Source organism: Montipora capricornis, chromosome 4, assembly GCF_036669925.1.
Source record: "Montipora capricornis isolate CH-2021 chromosome 4, ASM3666992v2, whole genome shotgun sequence".
Taxonomy (NCBI): domain Eukaryota; kingdom Metazoa; phylum Cnidaria; class Anthozoa; order Scleractinia; family Acroporidae; genus Montipora; species Montipora capricornis.
Genome location: NC_090886.1, coordinates 10,654,547 through 10,672,046, shown reverse-complemented (window position 1 = coordinate 10,672,046; position 17,500 = coordinate 10,654,547). Strand labels below are relative to the sequence as shown.

Below are 17,500 nucleotides of genomic sequence, written 5' to 3'. Positions count from 1 at the left end.
GTGCAATATTTAATTTTGAATGAAACGATATGGGAATGATGTTATCAAAAACTGAGACGACAACCTGAGGCCAAACATACAAAATACTTTCAATAAGCCCACTATAAGTGCCCACGATAAGTATTAGAAATTTATCTAAAACACTGAGAAAATTCATTATATCAGTATCATAAACTGAGTATTTAATCTTGGAAAAAATAGAACTCTTTAATACAAATTAAAATTCTAGGAACCTTAAAGTTGTAAAATAACCATGCATACCAACTATACAGCTATTGAAACTTCAGGATCAGCTTTGCATAATTATTAATACATAGTTTGTGTTGCTGTTCACACACAGATAGCACCTCACCAAAAGAAGAAAGATCATATCCAGCCACTCTATAGGAAAATTTGAAAATGGGGCTTCCCCATTCTAAGCCTATCAACTCTTCACTATCACACACTATCAACTCTTGGTAGTGACATGGTTATTTAACCCATTAAAGCCCTATAAAGTTTTGGAAAATTACTTACACATCAGACATCGTGGTGTTGATTCCCCTAAGACTTTCCATCGACATCCAAAGCCAAGGAAACTTTCCCCTAGGGTTTGGCCAAAGCAGAAAAGAGCATCGTATTCATAAAGTTTGTATTATTTGAAAATCTTGTTATATGTGAGATACTTATTTCTCTTCTTTGTTTCGGTTTGCAGATATTAATTAGTTCTTAAAGAAAACTACATGATGTTCGCGTACCTCTGTGAATTTTATATACTCTCCGTCTTGTGAAATGTCACGTGACAGTCCAAAATCTGCTACCTTGGCTACCAGTCCTTCGCCAATCAAAAAATGTTTCTAGCCGCTAAGTCCCTGTGAACACACTAAAGTGATAGCAAAATAAAAGATGCATGAGCCCGAATGAAGTACTGATAATGCAAAAATATCAATCGTGGAGGTGTGAACTACTGTGACAACATAACAGTCTGTGCCTGGCCCTGAAAAAGAGAGAAATTAATCTTTTTTGCTTTTACAACGATTTAATTTTGTTCATATTCCACGATTTTTTTGTTATCTTATGGACTGTGATTCTCACCAAACTGTCTCATTAGAATGCAAATGCCATGATCGAACAGCTATTGGAAACAAAGGATGTGGACACAAAATCCTCTTGAAAAGCTACTACCGCCATGGGCGTAGCCAGGATTTTTCAAAGGGGGGGGGGGGGGGGTCACACTGTGTCAAACAGAGGGTACTCGCGTTTTCGCAACCTGAATATTGTAGGTTGTTTGAGTAAAAAAACGGCTTACAAAGGGGGGGGGGGTGGTCACGGGAAACCCAGGACCCCCCCCCCCCCCCCCCAGCTACGCCCTTGACCGCAGATAAACAACTTGGTGAAAGCTCCCCTCTAACCAAAGAACGTCAAAGATATGTCTACCAGAGAAATCTACGCATTTCCCACCTACCCTCTCAGATCTCTAAGAAAAATCCGCGCAGAAGGCTCTATGCACAAAGACACCACTTAGCAGGGGAGTGATCCAGGCAATACTTTTAACCGACACGGACAACAAACGAGCCGACAAAAAACTAACGAAACATGTCTAAAAACGAAAGAAAAAACCGACGTAAATTAAACGACAGGATTCACGACTAGTGTTTGCCATACTGGCAACCCAGTAAAGACCGTACGGTATAATGATAAGTCCTCTCGGAGAGCTTTTACCAAATGTTGACATAATTTGCAGCATGTGCTTGAGCAGGAATTCGGCTGTCAAGCAATACACATCCAGACTTCCCCCAGGTACGAATTCAAACAACCACACATAAAGGTTCTGAGGACGAAAGGATATGATATGTAAGCAATAATAGAAGAGGATACAATTTGTTACCTCTCTCATGCTACCCCAAAATAGGTGTATATTTCCAGGAAAGTAAGGTTTTCGAAGGGAAAGAGGTTTTACCAGTTTATGACATTTTTAGCCTATAAGTTTACCTTTTCACCAGCATTTTGGAAAGTTTACCTTAACTTAACAATCTACTACTTCTTCCTCTGTTTTTGGTCACTTTTCTCCTTTTGAAACTATTTATTCACTTCTCATATGTTGAGGAAAGTCAGTTGATCTTTACATCTAATCAACTACCTTCCAAACACTGAATACAGATCTGTGTAGCAAACGTAAATATTTGCAATCATCTCCTGACATATTTATCACGTCGCTGATGTAAAGAAAAGAGCTCCCGCGGTGTAAAAGACACGAACGCACGTCCCCTGCTTAAAAACGCATTATCTGCTTCCCGTTACCTTCAAATGAACATGCTCCGATTAAGCTCACTATATTTGTATGGCGGCCAACTTTGCGAAGTAACTCCAACTCCTGGATGAGAGCCATGCGCTGATTTTGGTCATTTTCATCTAAGAATACAGGCGGGAAAACTTTTAAACATGCGAAAAGTAGAGTGGTAAAACGTGAGTGGTGAATGGGGATTATTTTGTGATATTGATGATACCCATCATCAGCACAGGCATCGCTGAATAAATGTTACTAAAGTGTCAATCAAACCCAAGTTTTGTCATTTTCGAACATCCTGTCTACCTAAGTGTGTAACAATTATTGTCATCGTCATCGTAATCCCATCACCAACATCATTATGATGATCGGGGATGTCGATCTTGGTCATTCAAAACGAAGATATTAAAGGCGGGTTTTGACCGTAACTGACCTCTTAACATTTTAACAGCAACGGGTAATTCATTCCCATCTCTTCTCAAATAGGTTCCTTTCCGAACAACTCCGAACTCTCCTCCACCAAGTTCCGTTTCTGTTATTTCCAGTCTTTCTCGAGGAATTTCCTAGTTCCTTTCAAATCCCATTTGGTTCAGGTACGTCTCATTATCAACGACCACAGCTTCGTCTTCATCCGAACCTGGTAGTGTTGGCTGACCCACACAGGCTTGCTGGTTACGATCTCTGAGCTCGTTCATGATTTCCGGTCTCATTTCTTGCATGGTAACATCATCTTCTTTGCCCCTTTGCTGTAAAGAAGGGAAAAATTGAAAAAGCTTATTCTGAGTTAAATGAAAACGTAATCGACATTATCTATCTTGAAATTCATATCAACAAAGCTGAATTTGTGTTGGCAGACGTATTTGTCGTCGAGAACCTGTTACAGGAGGTACGTGTTAATGCGACACAATACACGAAATCCTTCTGCTAATCGAGCTTTTTTCCATGATTGCAAGCATACTAAGATGGTTTCCTACACAGGAATCCTGTTCGGCTCTAAATAGACCCTATATAGACTACGTTGTCATTCAATGACACTTCCTATAGGACTTTTTAATTTCGATATATTAAAATTCAGCTTGAAAGAGAGGTTTAAAGGACACAGACAAAGGAAAGTGGATGATATGCAAATATTTTTCACATTCATTCCAACGTGTTTCTACTGTTTTTGTTCTCAACATAAAATTGATCCTTGTTCTCATCGCGCCAAAGTCTTAGAATTTCTCTTCCGTACTAAACAAGTAGGGCATTCACTAAGATCATATTCATGTTTTTATATACCTCAATAAAAGTGTTTTTCTTTTTTCTCCTGAATCGTTTGAAAACAATAAAGATAGAGACAGCGAAGAGAAAGGCAAAGCCACAGGCAAATCCCAAGATGATATGGAAAGAACGTCCAAAGGTTCGATCATCTTTGACTGCAAAAAAAAAAAGTGAACAATTGATTTTTAGAAGAATATCATGAATCAAACAAACAGAATAAGTAAACAAAAAAGCTCACACATTTTCAGTGCCGTCAGCCATATTTCTGCAGAATCGACCACGCAGTACCAAGTTCATTTAAAATGTGTGATTAATGTTAGATGTGACGAAACAAGTCCTTAAGTAAATGAATATCCCTATACATCAACTCTTGTGTTGCTGTAGCTCCGAGATCAACCAAACAATAGCTGAAAATACGAGGGAAAGATCAAAAATACTCACTAGCCTCGCTGGTGGTAACAAAAATGGGATTGCTTTGCTGGCTGGTCCATCTCCGATCTGATTCGTTGAAAACACCGTGATGCTGTAGTTAACGAACTCTTTGAGATTCGTTAGCTCCTTGCGGAATTTATTAGAATTGACAGTGTCGCTGCCATTGTCGCCCTCTGTAAGCGAGTTACAGGTGATTGTATGAGTCAAGATGACACCATTCCGATCAGCCAGTGGAACTTCGTCCCACGTTACTAAGATACTGGTTGAACTGATACTTTTTCCTCTCACAATTTGAGGAGCAGCGGTGGGTTCTGAAATAAATCAGGTTAGAAGTACTTCAAAGTGCTAATCATCTTCATGGTACGTATAGAAGAATAGTAACAGCCCATATAAAAAGGGGAGGGATGCTCGTCGGTAATTTTAAATTAAACCCCTAAAGGAGACTAATCTACGCGTGGCCCAGGCTTTTTTGACTCTAAAAGAAACCCTATTAAAACACAGAAATACAAAAATATAGAGTGACTTTTAATGATGGCAAAGACATTATCATCTAATAATTCACCTACGTGAAGAAATATAAAAGCGTAAATATACACGTTTAGATCTCTTCGAGTGCAACACTAAAGGAGACCTTCACGGCTATATAGGATTGCATTTTGCCCAGAACACCTTAAGTAAGACCAAAATCCGAAATTTACACCCCTAAGCGAGACGACGAGCATCCCTCCCCTTTTTGTATGGGAGTCCCCCCTCTCCCCCGGGTAATAATGCTAATGATCTAGCCAGGCCGCATATGGCCTTAAGGACTAGTAGACGCGGCTAGTCTAAAATTATATAGAAATGTGATACAATTAGGATTGCTTTCCTGGATATTTCACATGGGACCTAACAAACCATTTTAAAACAGCGTTTCACGCCAAACTGGTTCGTCATGAAATGACATCCAAATTTTACTCCCCAATTTAGATTGTTATTCATGTGACATGTAGCATATGATGGAGTATACTTTTAGAGCAAAAAGTTACCGTCATCACTATCTGTTTGTACCCGTGTTTGCATTTCGTTTCACTTCACCTGTTTGTTTCTGGAAGTGAGTACAATGAAAAGTCGACAGATTTTAACGTCAAAATCAGTTCGATTAACAGGATTCTTTTGCAGAAAGAAAACCTCAATTTGAAGTTCCCTCTTGATGTTTTCTTGTAGGGTGGGAGACGAAAGAGGAAAGTATCCTTACTGGATAAGAACATGTTTGCTTTCCATCTAAATCTGGTCATGTTTCCCAACTCAGCGGTAACTGACTCAGTCATAATAAGTTATTATGCTCCATTATAAAATGTCGAAGAAGAGTATACCTTGACTGATTTTAGCCGAGGTTGTTGCCGATGAATTTCCAACAACATTTGCAACGAGACACTTGTAATCCGCACCATCTTGTGTTACACTGGATATGACTGTCAATATTGATTTGCCGGCAGTGAACTTGGAAATATTTGTGCGTTCGTTACCAATGACAGTCGCATTTCGAGCAATCACGGGACCATCTTTTACCCATTGCACTTCATAAACTGGTGTTGAAGCATTATACCGACATGTCAGCTGCATCTGACTGCCTATAGCCAAAGACAGTTTTCCAAGACCAACAATTTCCACAGCTGGTTTAGCTGCAATTGCAATATTGTCAGAGTTAAAATACTTCCTCATGCAGTAAAAATTTCCAACATCCTCTCCGCTCCCGAACAACTTTGGCAAACTTACAGCAGATTTTTGATTATTTACAGCTATTGACTGGAAACGTGTGGACAGCCTTACCGGTGTTAAAGAGTTAATGTCATAAGTTCAGTATGTGACAACCAAAGCCACGTGGTTGTGTAACCTGGAATCAATGGATTACAATGAAACATTAATTCATGATATCACACATTTATAGACGATAACCACGAGACGCATGAAAACGAGGACCCGTAGTTTTCTATTAGGCACACACTTACAAGAGTCCCCTGGGTGTCCACTGACCATAGATTTCACTGTAAAACTTTCACACATCTTATGAAACAAAAAATAACACTCACATTTACCAAAAGTTTTCCTGGAGATGAAGTGGCGTCAGCAACGCTGTTATTTGCCACACATCTGTATTGGCCCATATCTCCTGGCACAATATCCGTTATTGTTAAACTTGAAGTATTTGCACCAAAATCAGAAACAATCATTCTCTCATTTCCGGATATATACTTTTCATCTTTTGTCCATTTTACATCTGGTACAGGATTTCCATAAACTTTGCATCTCAGGGTAACATTCTCTCCTTTTATTCCTGTTGCATTCCGTGGGTTGACGGTGAATTCGGGTGGAGCTAGCAAAAAAAAAAATTCTAAGCTTGATAAAGTCTACTTATCATATAGCATGCATTCGTAAACAATCCGATTGTGAATTAGCAAATACAGCTGTAAGGATAGTTCATCTTAAGTCAAGGAAACGAATGATTATTTATTGTTATTTATTATGATTTATCAAATTAAATTACCTATTTATTATGTCATTGGAGCCTTGTCTATGTAACATGCTAGGGTAATAGCACTTCAAGTAATGTACTTTAACGTTAGACACCGTAACTGCCGCACATGATTATAACATAGAGCAGAGTTAATAGAGGGAAGCACTGAGGAAACTAAAGTGCATGACCGGTCACCTTTTTATGGCCAACTGGTTATGCATGTTAACGAACGTCCCGCAATGGCTGTCAGACTGACTAACTGAGCTGGGAGCTCTGTGACAACCCTCCTTCTTTAATTTAATAAGTGGTTATGGACTGCTATAAAAGAAATATTCTAATGAAAGTGAGGGTTCTAAGAAATCAAATTAATTACTCACACTGTACAGTCAAGGTCGCAGGAGATGAAGTCAAGTTGCCCTCACTGTTGCTTGCCAAACATCTGTATTGTACTGCGTCTGATCTTTGAATATCCGCAATAATCAAACTATGATTCTTGCTCGTCGACGAAACATTAACTCGTGAATTTCCTGCGAGTTTTAGTTCCTTACCATTCTTTGTCCAAATAACACTGGGTGGTGGATCGCCATCTATAGTGCAGCTAAATATCACGTCTCGTCCTTCAACTGTCGTTGCATTTTTTTGAAGGTAAGAGATTTCAGGTGCAACTTAGAATTAACCACAAAAGTAGAAATTACAACGTCAATTTTCGGAAAATATCTGTTCGGAAGACGATTTGAGATCTAGAATTTTCGGAACGTTTGTTGTAAAAATTCTTGCTTGATTCGTCCTAGCATTTTCGAACATCCAAAAGACAAGTTTTAATCCCTAAAATTTTCGGATCACTAGACTTTCAGCTACGAATCCCGAACAGTTGAAAAATTTTTAGGGGATAAAAATATGCCTATATCTACTGTTTAAATACTAACATACGTTTGACAATGCTATGTCTAAGGGGTTTTGAAATATATTCTCTCGTTGGGTGCCCCTGAAATTAGTCGTTGTTAAGTATTTCTTAAGAAACGAAATTCTGAAGAGGCACTTTGAAAGATTGTTCCTCTTTCATTTCCAAACATAGAGTCAATGTTGTCGGTCAAAACCGTTCTAAGGTTGAATCCGTTTTTACTTAGATAAAATTGGTGATCCTCATTTTACCTGGGTTGAATATCAAAGCAGCTATCAACCCACCAAAAAGGACTTAAAACACCTATACCCTCCCTCGAGCGCCGTGTTACTCATGGCAACTCATCTTCGTATTGTTTTATATCGTCTTATCGGTTTCTGTGTTCATACAATTTTCAACATAATAACATAATAAGGGATCAAAAAACTGTACTATGCACTTACCGGTACTCGAATTCGGACCCTCCAGATCTGTAGTCCTGTGTGTCTTCGCCACTACACTAGAACGACGAACATACTCAACTGATATCCATGTATAATAACCAAAGCTAATCCTAACCTCACCCTCATAATTCTCTAGGATTAATTTAGGTTTCTTCAATTCCTCTGAGAGCGTATTTAACGTAGGTAAAATAAGGATGAACAATTTAACCTAGGTCAAAACCGATTCAACCTGAGAATGGATTTTACCGGCAACATCATTAATGATATCGCTCTCTTCTTCCCTTTGCTTTAACTACCAGGTAACCGTATTTTAAAAATCCTACACCTTCTTTTCCTACTCTGGAAATTGAATATATTTACAATATACTTTCAGGTTCTCTCCATGTGAAGCTACACTGCCCACACCGTTAATTGCCACACACTGGTATAATCCTGCGTCTGCCCGACTGAGATTAACAATATTCAAACTGTGAATGCCTCTCCCTGAAACTGCAGTTAACCGTGGATTACCTAGTACATTCAATCTCTTTCCACTTTTTGTCCAATAAAGAAGGGGTGAAGGGTTTCCTTCAACTGTACAGCTAAATACAATATATTCGTTTCCTTCTCCTCTCCTGCCTAGTCCTGCCCGGTGGCAACTGGTTTAGGATTGCGGGTGCAACTGAAAAGAAATCGAAAACATAAAATTACAAACGATATGGGTGTCAGTTAAAGCATCAGGAACGAAGTTAAACACAAACCACCCAAAACTGGAAAATCCATAGAAGGCAAGCAGCTTATATAATTAGTTTTCAATTACACACTCGGTTGCAAAAGGCTTTGATGAAAATCCGATCCAAAATATTTTGAGCTATTTTATAAAGAAAATAGATCGAAGCATCTGGCGCCGATATTATCCAAGTCAGCAAACGGTCATTACCCTGATTTATGAGAACAAATGTCGTCTGTAAATAAAGAAAAACATGTTCTCGCCACTGAAAACCTTGGAGTACTTTTTTGTGGTCGTAAATGGTCAAATGAATTACTTACAATGTACAGTCAAGGTCGCCGGAGATGACGTCAAGCTATCGTCACTGTTACTGGCCAAACATCTGTATTGCCCTGCATCTGATCTTTGAATATCAGTAAGAATCAGACTATGATTGTTGACCGCGGACGAAAAGTTAAATCGCAAATTTGCCGCGGGTTTCAGTTCCTCTCCTTCCTTTGTCCAAATAACACTGAGTGGTGGGTTCCCATCTACGGTACAGCTGAATAACACGTCTTGTTTTTCAACTCCCGTTGCATCCTGCGGAGGGTAGGAGATCTTTGGTGCAACTAGTAATTAAAACAACAAGAAAAAATCGCCATTCGTAAGTCTGCATGGCGCAACCAAACAAATGTTATTCTGGAAAGATCATTTGGAAACTTACCAGCCCCGATGCCAGCGGAGTCTTTCACAAATACCCGTATTCACTGAGAAATCGAATGGCTGTGCTTAATTTAGTTCAGTTTTTCCATTATTATGTGGCAAAGATCCGTGTGCTCTGATTGTCCAAGACGTGCATTTCCGTTTTGGAGCGAAGCCGTTAAATTCAAAATTTGCAACCAAAACCGCGAAAAAAGAAATGAATTGTGTCATTCTTCACAGCGAAACTACCAGAAAAAAGCTAAAAGGATTAAAATTTTGCAGAGGTTTCAAAGCGAGTTTCATTTTTCGAGTGCCATGGTGAATAAAAAACTTACTAACCGAGCTTGCTCCAGCCGTACTGGGGAATGAGGGAGTCCAGTTTGCTAGTCATAAGTAGGTCGACGATTCGAAGTCCTGTCATCAACTAATCAAAACTATAACATTTAAGAAACCAAATACGTATTGCCTAAATTAATGTATCACTAAAAACCGTACAAGAGTACAAAAAAAGATGCAATTGACTTTTTTCATCGAGAAATCTGCAAAGTGATAAGAAAAGACAAATATTGGAGATATGAGCATGCAATGGAGTTTGTAAAATAGCGAGGTGCGCATGTTCACGTATGAAGTCGATTGATTCCGGGAAGTCATGTTACAACGGCCGCCCACTGTGGCAGACGATTGAATAGGTTTTACAAGTCGAAACAGGGCTCGGCACATTTCCGTTAGGCTTTGTGGGCATCGGCTAATCTTGGCAGCTGACGGTGTAGCATCAGAATGTTCAGTCCACAGGATAAAACAATTCCTTCCGTTGAACTTTAATACTAATAAACGTATTTTAATACTTACAAACGCCTTTCTTAATTAAATTGAGCGTGTGGAACGACAGGAACCAAATAAGGTAATATACCACGAAACAGGAAAAAGATCCTTCTGTGTGAAATGCGTGGCTCATCATATACGTGCCTAACTAAATGCGTCATTTTGAACTAAGGGCCTGTTTACATCGAGAAAGGGTGCTTGTATAAGGGGTAAACGAATAGCCCCTCTTTACATGCAAAGTCTTGTCCCTAGGGCTATCGCGATTATTGAATTTGGCGACCAGGTAGACAACCAGCTCTTTTCGGTAAAATTCATATTCCTCGCTGTTCGTATCCTTAAGTTCTTTTCCCGGGTCCTGAACAATTTCAGGGTAAAAACTTCGGGAAAATCCACTACCATGCATCGGCGTATTTCCGCAGACATTGTGGATAGATCGATCTCGAAGTCCACGCCGCTAAACTCACACTTGGTTTTGAACTCTGTAATCTACTTCAGGAATATCTCCACCGCTTCCGATGTCCATGACCACTTCTTAGGATTTTTTATTTTTCCACATCTTTCCGAGTCGAGCGGCTTTCCTCGTCCTCTCGTCGACAATTGGTTCATCATCCTCATCTAGGTCTTTTCACGAAATGGCGACACTGTAGTCCTCCGACTGTTCCGAACTCTGTTCGATTTGGCCAGCACAGAACGGCGAAAATATTCCTCGGACTTACACGCGCACTAAGCCATTACAGACTTTCGCGGTAATCTGACAGTAACCCGATCCCAAAAAAGTTGACCCTTCTAGAAGGGTGACCCTACCTCAAGTGTCTACATGGCAAAACGTTGGTCCTCCTAGGAGGGTAACCCTACCAAGCAGATAGGTTGACCCTACCCCTAGAGTGACCGTACCTCTCATGTAAACCAAACCGGAAATTACAATAGGCAAGGTTTACCCTTCTAAGAGGCTGCCCCTTCTAGAAGGGTCACCCTATCTCCATGCAAACAAGCCCTAAAACGCCCGAAACAAAATCATAGGTAAACAAACATCAGACTACTTAGACATGCTTCTCAGCTTAGGATTTATGCCAATCATTACCAAACCAACTAGAATAACGGATCATACGGCCACTCTTTTCGATCATATCTGCACGAATACGCCTGAAAAGCTAATTAGATCTGGACTTTGTCTTGCGGAGAATTCTTATCATTTACCAGTATTCTGCACAATGGCGAACACATTGCCTACAAATAATGAACCTAGATTTTTCGAGACTTGGGCATTTTAATGAAAATGCCTTTCACCAAGACTTACTTGCAATTGATTTCAAAAGCTTGATAACAAATGTTAATGAAAGTATCATGTGACTACTATTGTAGACAATCTGCGCGCTATTACAGACCGCCATGCTCCTTTGCGCAAAGCATCAAAACAGCAACGGAAGCGTTCAGAAAGGCTTTGGATTTCGAAAACTATCTTGCAGTCGATTAAACAAAAACATAAATTATTGAAGACTCATTTATTCAGTAAGTATCCAGGCAAGGTATAAAGTATACACAATGTATAGTAACAAGTTGACTAGGATTATACACGCAGCTAAAATGAATTATTTTTCTAAACAAATTGAACTGAATAAAGAAAACATAAAATGTACATGGAAATTAATTAGCAAAGTAATAAGCACAAAAAGGTAAATTCTCAACATACAATTAAGAACTGTTACGTGACAATAGCCCTTTTCACTGTTACTTAGTTTTTCTCATTTGCATTACAATATAATCTAGCATGTATGTGAGGCAATTTCAGGCTATTTTGTAGTTTTAACCCCAAATTGCCTCACACTCACGTTAGATTACATTGTAATGCAAATAACAAAAACTAACCGTGAAAAGGGCTATACTCACGCAGAGTATTTGTGATACTGAATTAAACAACCACTTTATCAATGTTGGAAATGGCTCGGCAGATAAACTACCAAGCATGACATAGACCCTTCAGTTTATATAGATAGAACTATGTAATTCATATAAAAGCTAAATGAATGGATAAATATTGACCAAATAGTGACACACTTATTGATACAATAAGGCCGGTTTCAAACGTCGAACTGTGCCGAATCTATTGCAAATGCGAAAAATCTATTGTTTTCGCTCATTTGCATTAGATTCGGCACATTGCAAAGTTTGACGTTTGAAACGGGTCTAACATGTGGTAGATACATCAACAAACGTTCATGACTGAAAGATACAGCAAGTAATAGGAGGAAAGCTACTATAACAGCCATTTCAGCATCCAACGTCATTGCAATTTTTCCGCATAGATCGTTCGGAGTAGATTGCAATGCAATGACATGCAAGATAGAAAACAACCAATAAGGAGGCAAGCAAATATACCAACAATGATAAGAGAGTCAAGAGACATTCATTTCGGAAAGCCTGCGGGTCGGAACTATTCATCAATATTGAACAATAAGCACAGTGTAAGCATGACAGAGTCGGTGTTTTTAATTGTTCCGAGAAGCTGCTCGAGATAACTCTGATGTAAACTGCATCTGTTAAATGGCAGCCGATGCGTTTCAGATCACAAGGCCATTGATTCCGTGAGAAAATATTTAACACTCACTCGCGTAAACGGAAACATCTCTCTTATCTTGATGACATGTTTCAGTCAAACCTACAACAAAGTGAAATTTAACATTTGTTTCTATTACAATCCTTGGTTGTAGTTATTGTATCGCTTTCACGCACTTCCAGCTTTTTCATGTCTGCAATAGCCCATTCTCCGCAACGTACTTGCTTCAAAATGTTATGGAGATCTCCATTCAGTGCTTTGAAATATTACCTAACTTTACTTCACTTGATTTTAAAGTGGATAAAAATGGTTAGCTTTCTCTTAAGGTTTGGGCTGTTACTATTCTTCTATACGTACCATGAAGATGATTAGCACTTTGAAGTACTTCTAACCTGATTTATTTCAGAACCCACCGCTGCTCCTCAAAATGTGAGAGGAAAAGGCATCAGTTCAACCAGTATCTTAGTTACGTGGGACGAAGTTCCACTGGCTGATCGGAATGGTGTCATCTTGACTCATACAATCACCTGTAACTCGCTTACAGAGGGCGACAATGGCAGCGAAACTGTCAATTCTAATAAATTCCACAAGGAGCTAACGAATCTCAAAGAATTCGTTAACTACAGCATCACGGTGTTTTCAACGAATCAGATCGGAGATGGACCAGCCAGCAATCCCATTTTTGTTACCACCAGCGAGGCTAGTGAGTATTTTTGATCTTTTCCTCGTATTTTCAGCTATTGTTTGGTTGATCTCGGAGCTACAGCAACACAAGAGTTGATGTATAGGTATGTTCATTTACTTAAGTACGTGTTTCATCACATCTAACAACAATCACACATTTTAAATGAACTTGGTACTGCGTGGTCGATTCTGCAGAAATATGGCTGACGGCACTGAAAATATGTCGGGGCTTTTTTGTTTACTTATTCTGTTTGTTTGATTCATGATATTCTTCTAAAAATCAATTGTTCCTTTTTTTTTTGCAGTCAAAGATGATCGAACCTCTGGACGTTCTTTCCATATCATCTTAGGATTTGCCTGTGGCTTTGCCTTTCTCTTCGCTGTCTCTATCTTTATTGTTTTCAAACGATTCAGAAGAAAAAAGAAAAACGCTTTTATTGAGGTATATAAAAACATGAATATGATCTTAGTGAATGCCCTACTTGTTTAGTACGGAAGAGAAATTCTAAGACCTTGGCGCGATGAGAACAAGGATCAATTTATGTTGAGAACAAAAACAGTAGAAACACGTTGGAATGAAAATATTTGCATATCATCCACTTTCCTTTGTCTTTGTCCTTTAAACCTCTCTTTCAAGCTGAATTTTAATATATCGAAATTAAAAAAGTCCTATAGGAAGTATCATTGAATGACAACGTAGTCTATATAGGGTCTATTTAGAGCCGAACAGGCTTCCAATGTAGGAAACCATCTTAGTATGCTTGCAATCATGGAAAAAAGCTCGATTAGCAGAAGGATTTCGTGTATTGTCGCATAAACACGTACGTCCTGTAACAGGTTCTCGACGACAAATACGTCTGCCAACACAAATTCAGCTTTGTTGATTTGAATTTCAAGATAGAAAATGTCGATTACGTTTTCCTTTACTTCAGAATAAGCTTTTTCAATTTTTCCCTTCTTTAAAGCAAAGGGACGAAGAAGATGATGTTACCATGCAAGAAATGAGACCGGAAATCATGAAAGAACTCAGAGATCGTAACCAGCAAGCCTGTGTGGGTCAGCCAACACTACCAGGTTCGGATGAAGACGAAGCTGTGGTCGTTGATAATGAGACGTACCTGAACCAAATGGGATTTGACAGGAACTGGGAAATTCCTCGAGAAAGACTGGAAATAACAGAAACGGAACTTGGTGGAGGAGAGTTCTGAGTTGTTCGGAAAGGAACCTATTTGAGAAGAGATGGGAATGAATTACCCGTTGCTGTTAAAATGTTAAGAGGGCAGTTACGATCAAAACCCGCCTTTAATATCTTCGTTTTGAATGACCAAGATCGACATCCCCGATCATCATAATGATGTTGATGATGGGATTAGGATGACGATGATGATAATTGTTACACACTTAGGTAGACAAGATGTTTTAAAATGACAAAACTTGGGTTTGATTGACACTTTAGTAAAATTTATTCAGCGATGCCTGTGCTAATGATGGGTATCATCAATATCACAAAATAATCCCCATTCACCACTCACGTTTTACCACTGTACTTTTCCCATGTTTAAAAGTTTTCCCGCCTGTATTCTTAGATGAAAATGACCAAAATCAGCGCATGGCTCTCATCCAGGAGTTGGAGATACTTTGCAAAGTTGGCCGCCATACAAATATAGTGAGCTTAATCGGAGCATGTTCATTTGAAGGTAACGTGAAGCAGATAGTGCGTTTTCCTGGAAATATACACCTATTTTGGGGTAGCATTGAGAGAGGTAACAAATTGTATCCTCTTCTATTACTGCTTACATATCATATCCTTTCGTCCTCAGAACCTTTATGTGTGGTTATTGAATTCGTACCTGAGGGAAGTCTGGATAATGTATTGCTTGACAGCCGAATTCCTGCTCAAACACATGCTGCAAATTATGTCAACATTTGTTCAAAGCTGTCCGAGCGAGACTTGTTAAACATTGCTAAAGACGTTGCAAATGTAATGCGGCACCTCGACAGCAGGCTGGTTAGTGACAGATGTGCGCTTGCCTCTGTTGACGTTGATGTAGTTGTTGTTTTTAAGTCAACAAAGCCATGTGTGTTTTCTACATTTTGTAAACTTAGGAAAGGTAAATGTGTATATAACCTCTAAAGAGTCGAACGGCCTACAGGAAGAGTGCATTATAATAATTGCATATTGTTCTTAAAACACTCAATTTTCAGGAATAATAAATCTTTATCTTTGACGTTCTTTGGTTTAGAGGGGAGCTTTCACCAAGTTGTTTATCTGCGGTCAAGGGCGTAGCTGAGGGGGGGGGGGGGGGGGTCCTGGGTTTCCCGTGACCACCCCCCTACCCCTTTGTAAGCCGTTTTTTACTCAAACAACCTACTATATCCAGGTTGCGAAAACGCGAGTACCCTCTATTTGACAGTGTGTGACCCCCCCCCCCCCCCCTTTGAAAAATCCTGGCTACGCCCATGGCGGTAGTAGCTTTTCAAGAGGATTTTGTGTCCACATCCTTTGTTTCCAATAGCTGTTCGATCATGGCATTTGCATTCTAATGAGACAGTTTGGTGAGAATCACAGTCCATAAGATAACAAAAAAATCGTGGAATATCAACAAAATTAAATCGTTGTAAAAGCAAAAAGATTAATTTTCTCTCTTTTTCAGGGCCAGGCACAGACTGTTATGTTGTCACAGTAGTTCACACCTCCACAATTGATATTTTTGCTTATCAGTACTTCATTCGGGCTCATGCATCTTTTATTTTGCTATCACTTTAGTGTGTTCACAGGGACTTAGCGGCTAGAAACATTTTGATTGGCGAAGGGCTGGTAGCCAAGGTAGCAGATTTTGGACTGTCACGTGACATTTCACAAGACGGAGAGTATATAAAATTCACAGAGGTACGCGAACATCATGTAGTTTTCTTTAAGAACTAATTAATATCTGCAAACCGAAACAAAGAAGAGAAATAAGTATCTCATAACAAGATTTTCAAATAATTACAACTTTATGAATACGATGCTCTTTTCTGCTTTGGCCAAACCCTAGGGGAAAGTTCCTTGGCTTTGGATGTCGATGGAAAGTCTTAGCGGAATCAACACCACGATGTCTGATGTGTAAGTAATTTTCCAAAACTTTATAGGGCTTTAATGGGTTAAATAACCATGTCACTACCAAGAGTTGATAGTGTGTGATAGTGAAGAGTTGATAGGCTTAGCATGGGGAAGACCCTTTTTCAAATGTTCCTATATAGTGGCTGGATATGATCTTTCTTCTTTTGGTGAGGTGATATGTTTGTGTGAACAGCAACAAAAACTATGTTCAAATAATTATGCAAAGCTGATCCTGTAGTTTAAATAACTGTATAGTTGGTATGCATGGTTATTTTACAACTTTAAGGTTCCTAGAATTTTAATTTGTATTAAAGAGTTCTATTTTTTCCCAAGATTAAATACTCAGTTTATGATACTGATATAATGAATTTTCTCAGTGTTTTAGATAAATTTCTAATACTTATAGTGGGCTTATTGAAAGTATTTTGTATGTTTGGCCTCAGGTTGTCGTCTCAGTTTTTGATAACATCATTCCCATATCGTTTCATTCAAATTAAATATTGCACCTGAAAGAAGACCGAAAATGCAAATAGAAATCCGCCATCTTGTTCAGCAAGCGGTCAGCGTATCATCGTGTGACGTGGAATCGTCAAAGCCATGAGATGTAACTCGATAATTGCGCGTCTCTAGTTGTGTACAATATTTTTCATCGGCGAAGAAGGAGCTTTTGCCTTTATATCATCGTTACAAATGGCCGATTCTGGGACGTATTCTAATAAAATTGATGAGGAACATGCCTGCGAGAGTTTATCAATTCGGCCGTACCAGTTTAAACCGCGTGTGAGCTCTGATGAAGCGGATAGCAACCCCGAAGACGTAGGCGACAAAGACATGGCAAGCGATGAAGAAGCAAATGTAATACCGCGAAATTCAGACTGGTGTGTTGTACCAGTTGTCCGTTAATTGTAATTCTGCAACAGACTAAGTGACAAAGAAACTCAACTCCTTTGATAAATTGTTATATTAGTCTTTCTATTTCTTCCTTGTTGCCTTTATAAATCGATTGAAGGGATGCAAAAACGGAGCTTTCCTTCGGCTACTCGATCTATTGCGCAACTTCATTGCGGCTTTATTTACTCTTTCAAAAACAGCAAAACATTATAACGCAACCTTGATGATAAAATTTACGTCTTAATTAAGTTTAATTCAAT

The 17,500-nt window shown here is 39.0% G+C and overlaps 1 protein-coding gene and 2 pseudogenes across 1 annotated transcript in view; 2 read left to right on the top strand and 1 right to left on the bottom strand.

Annotated features, from left to right (window-relative positions):
* LOC138046083 (uncharacterized) overlaps nucleotides 1–17,500 on the top strand; it is a 169,565-nt gene that overhangs the window by 58,723 nt on the left and 93,342 nt on the right. The window lies entirely within an intron of this gene.
* LOC138045495 (tyrosine-protein kinase receptor Tie-1-like) overlaps nucleotides 1–17,500 on the top strand; it is a 39,638-nt pseudogene that overhangs the window by 13,185 nt on the left and 8,953 nt on the right.
* Nucleotides 837–2,996, bottom strand: LOC138044726 (receptor-type tyrosine-protein kinase FLT3-like; annotated as a pseudogene).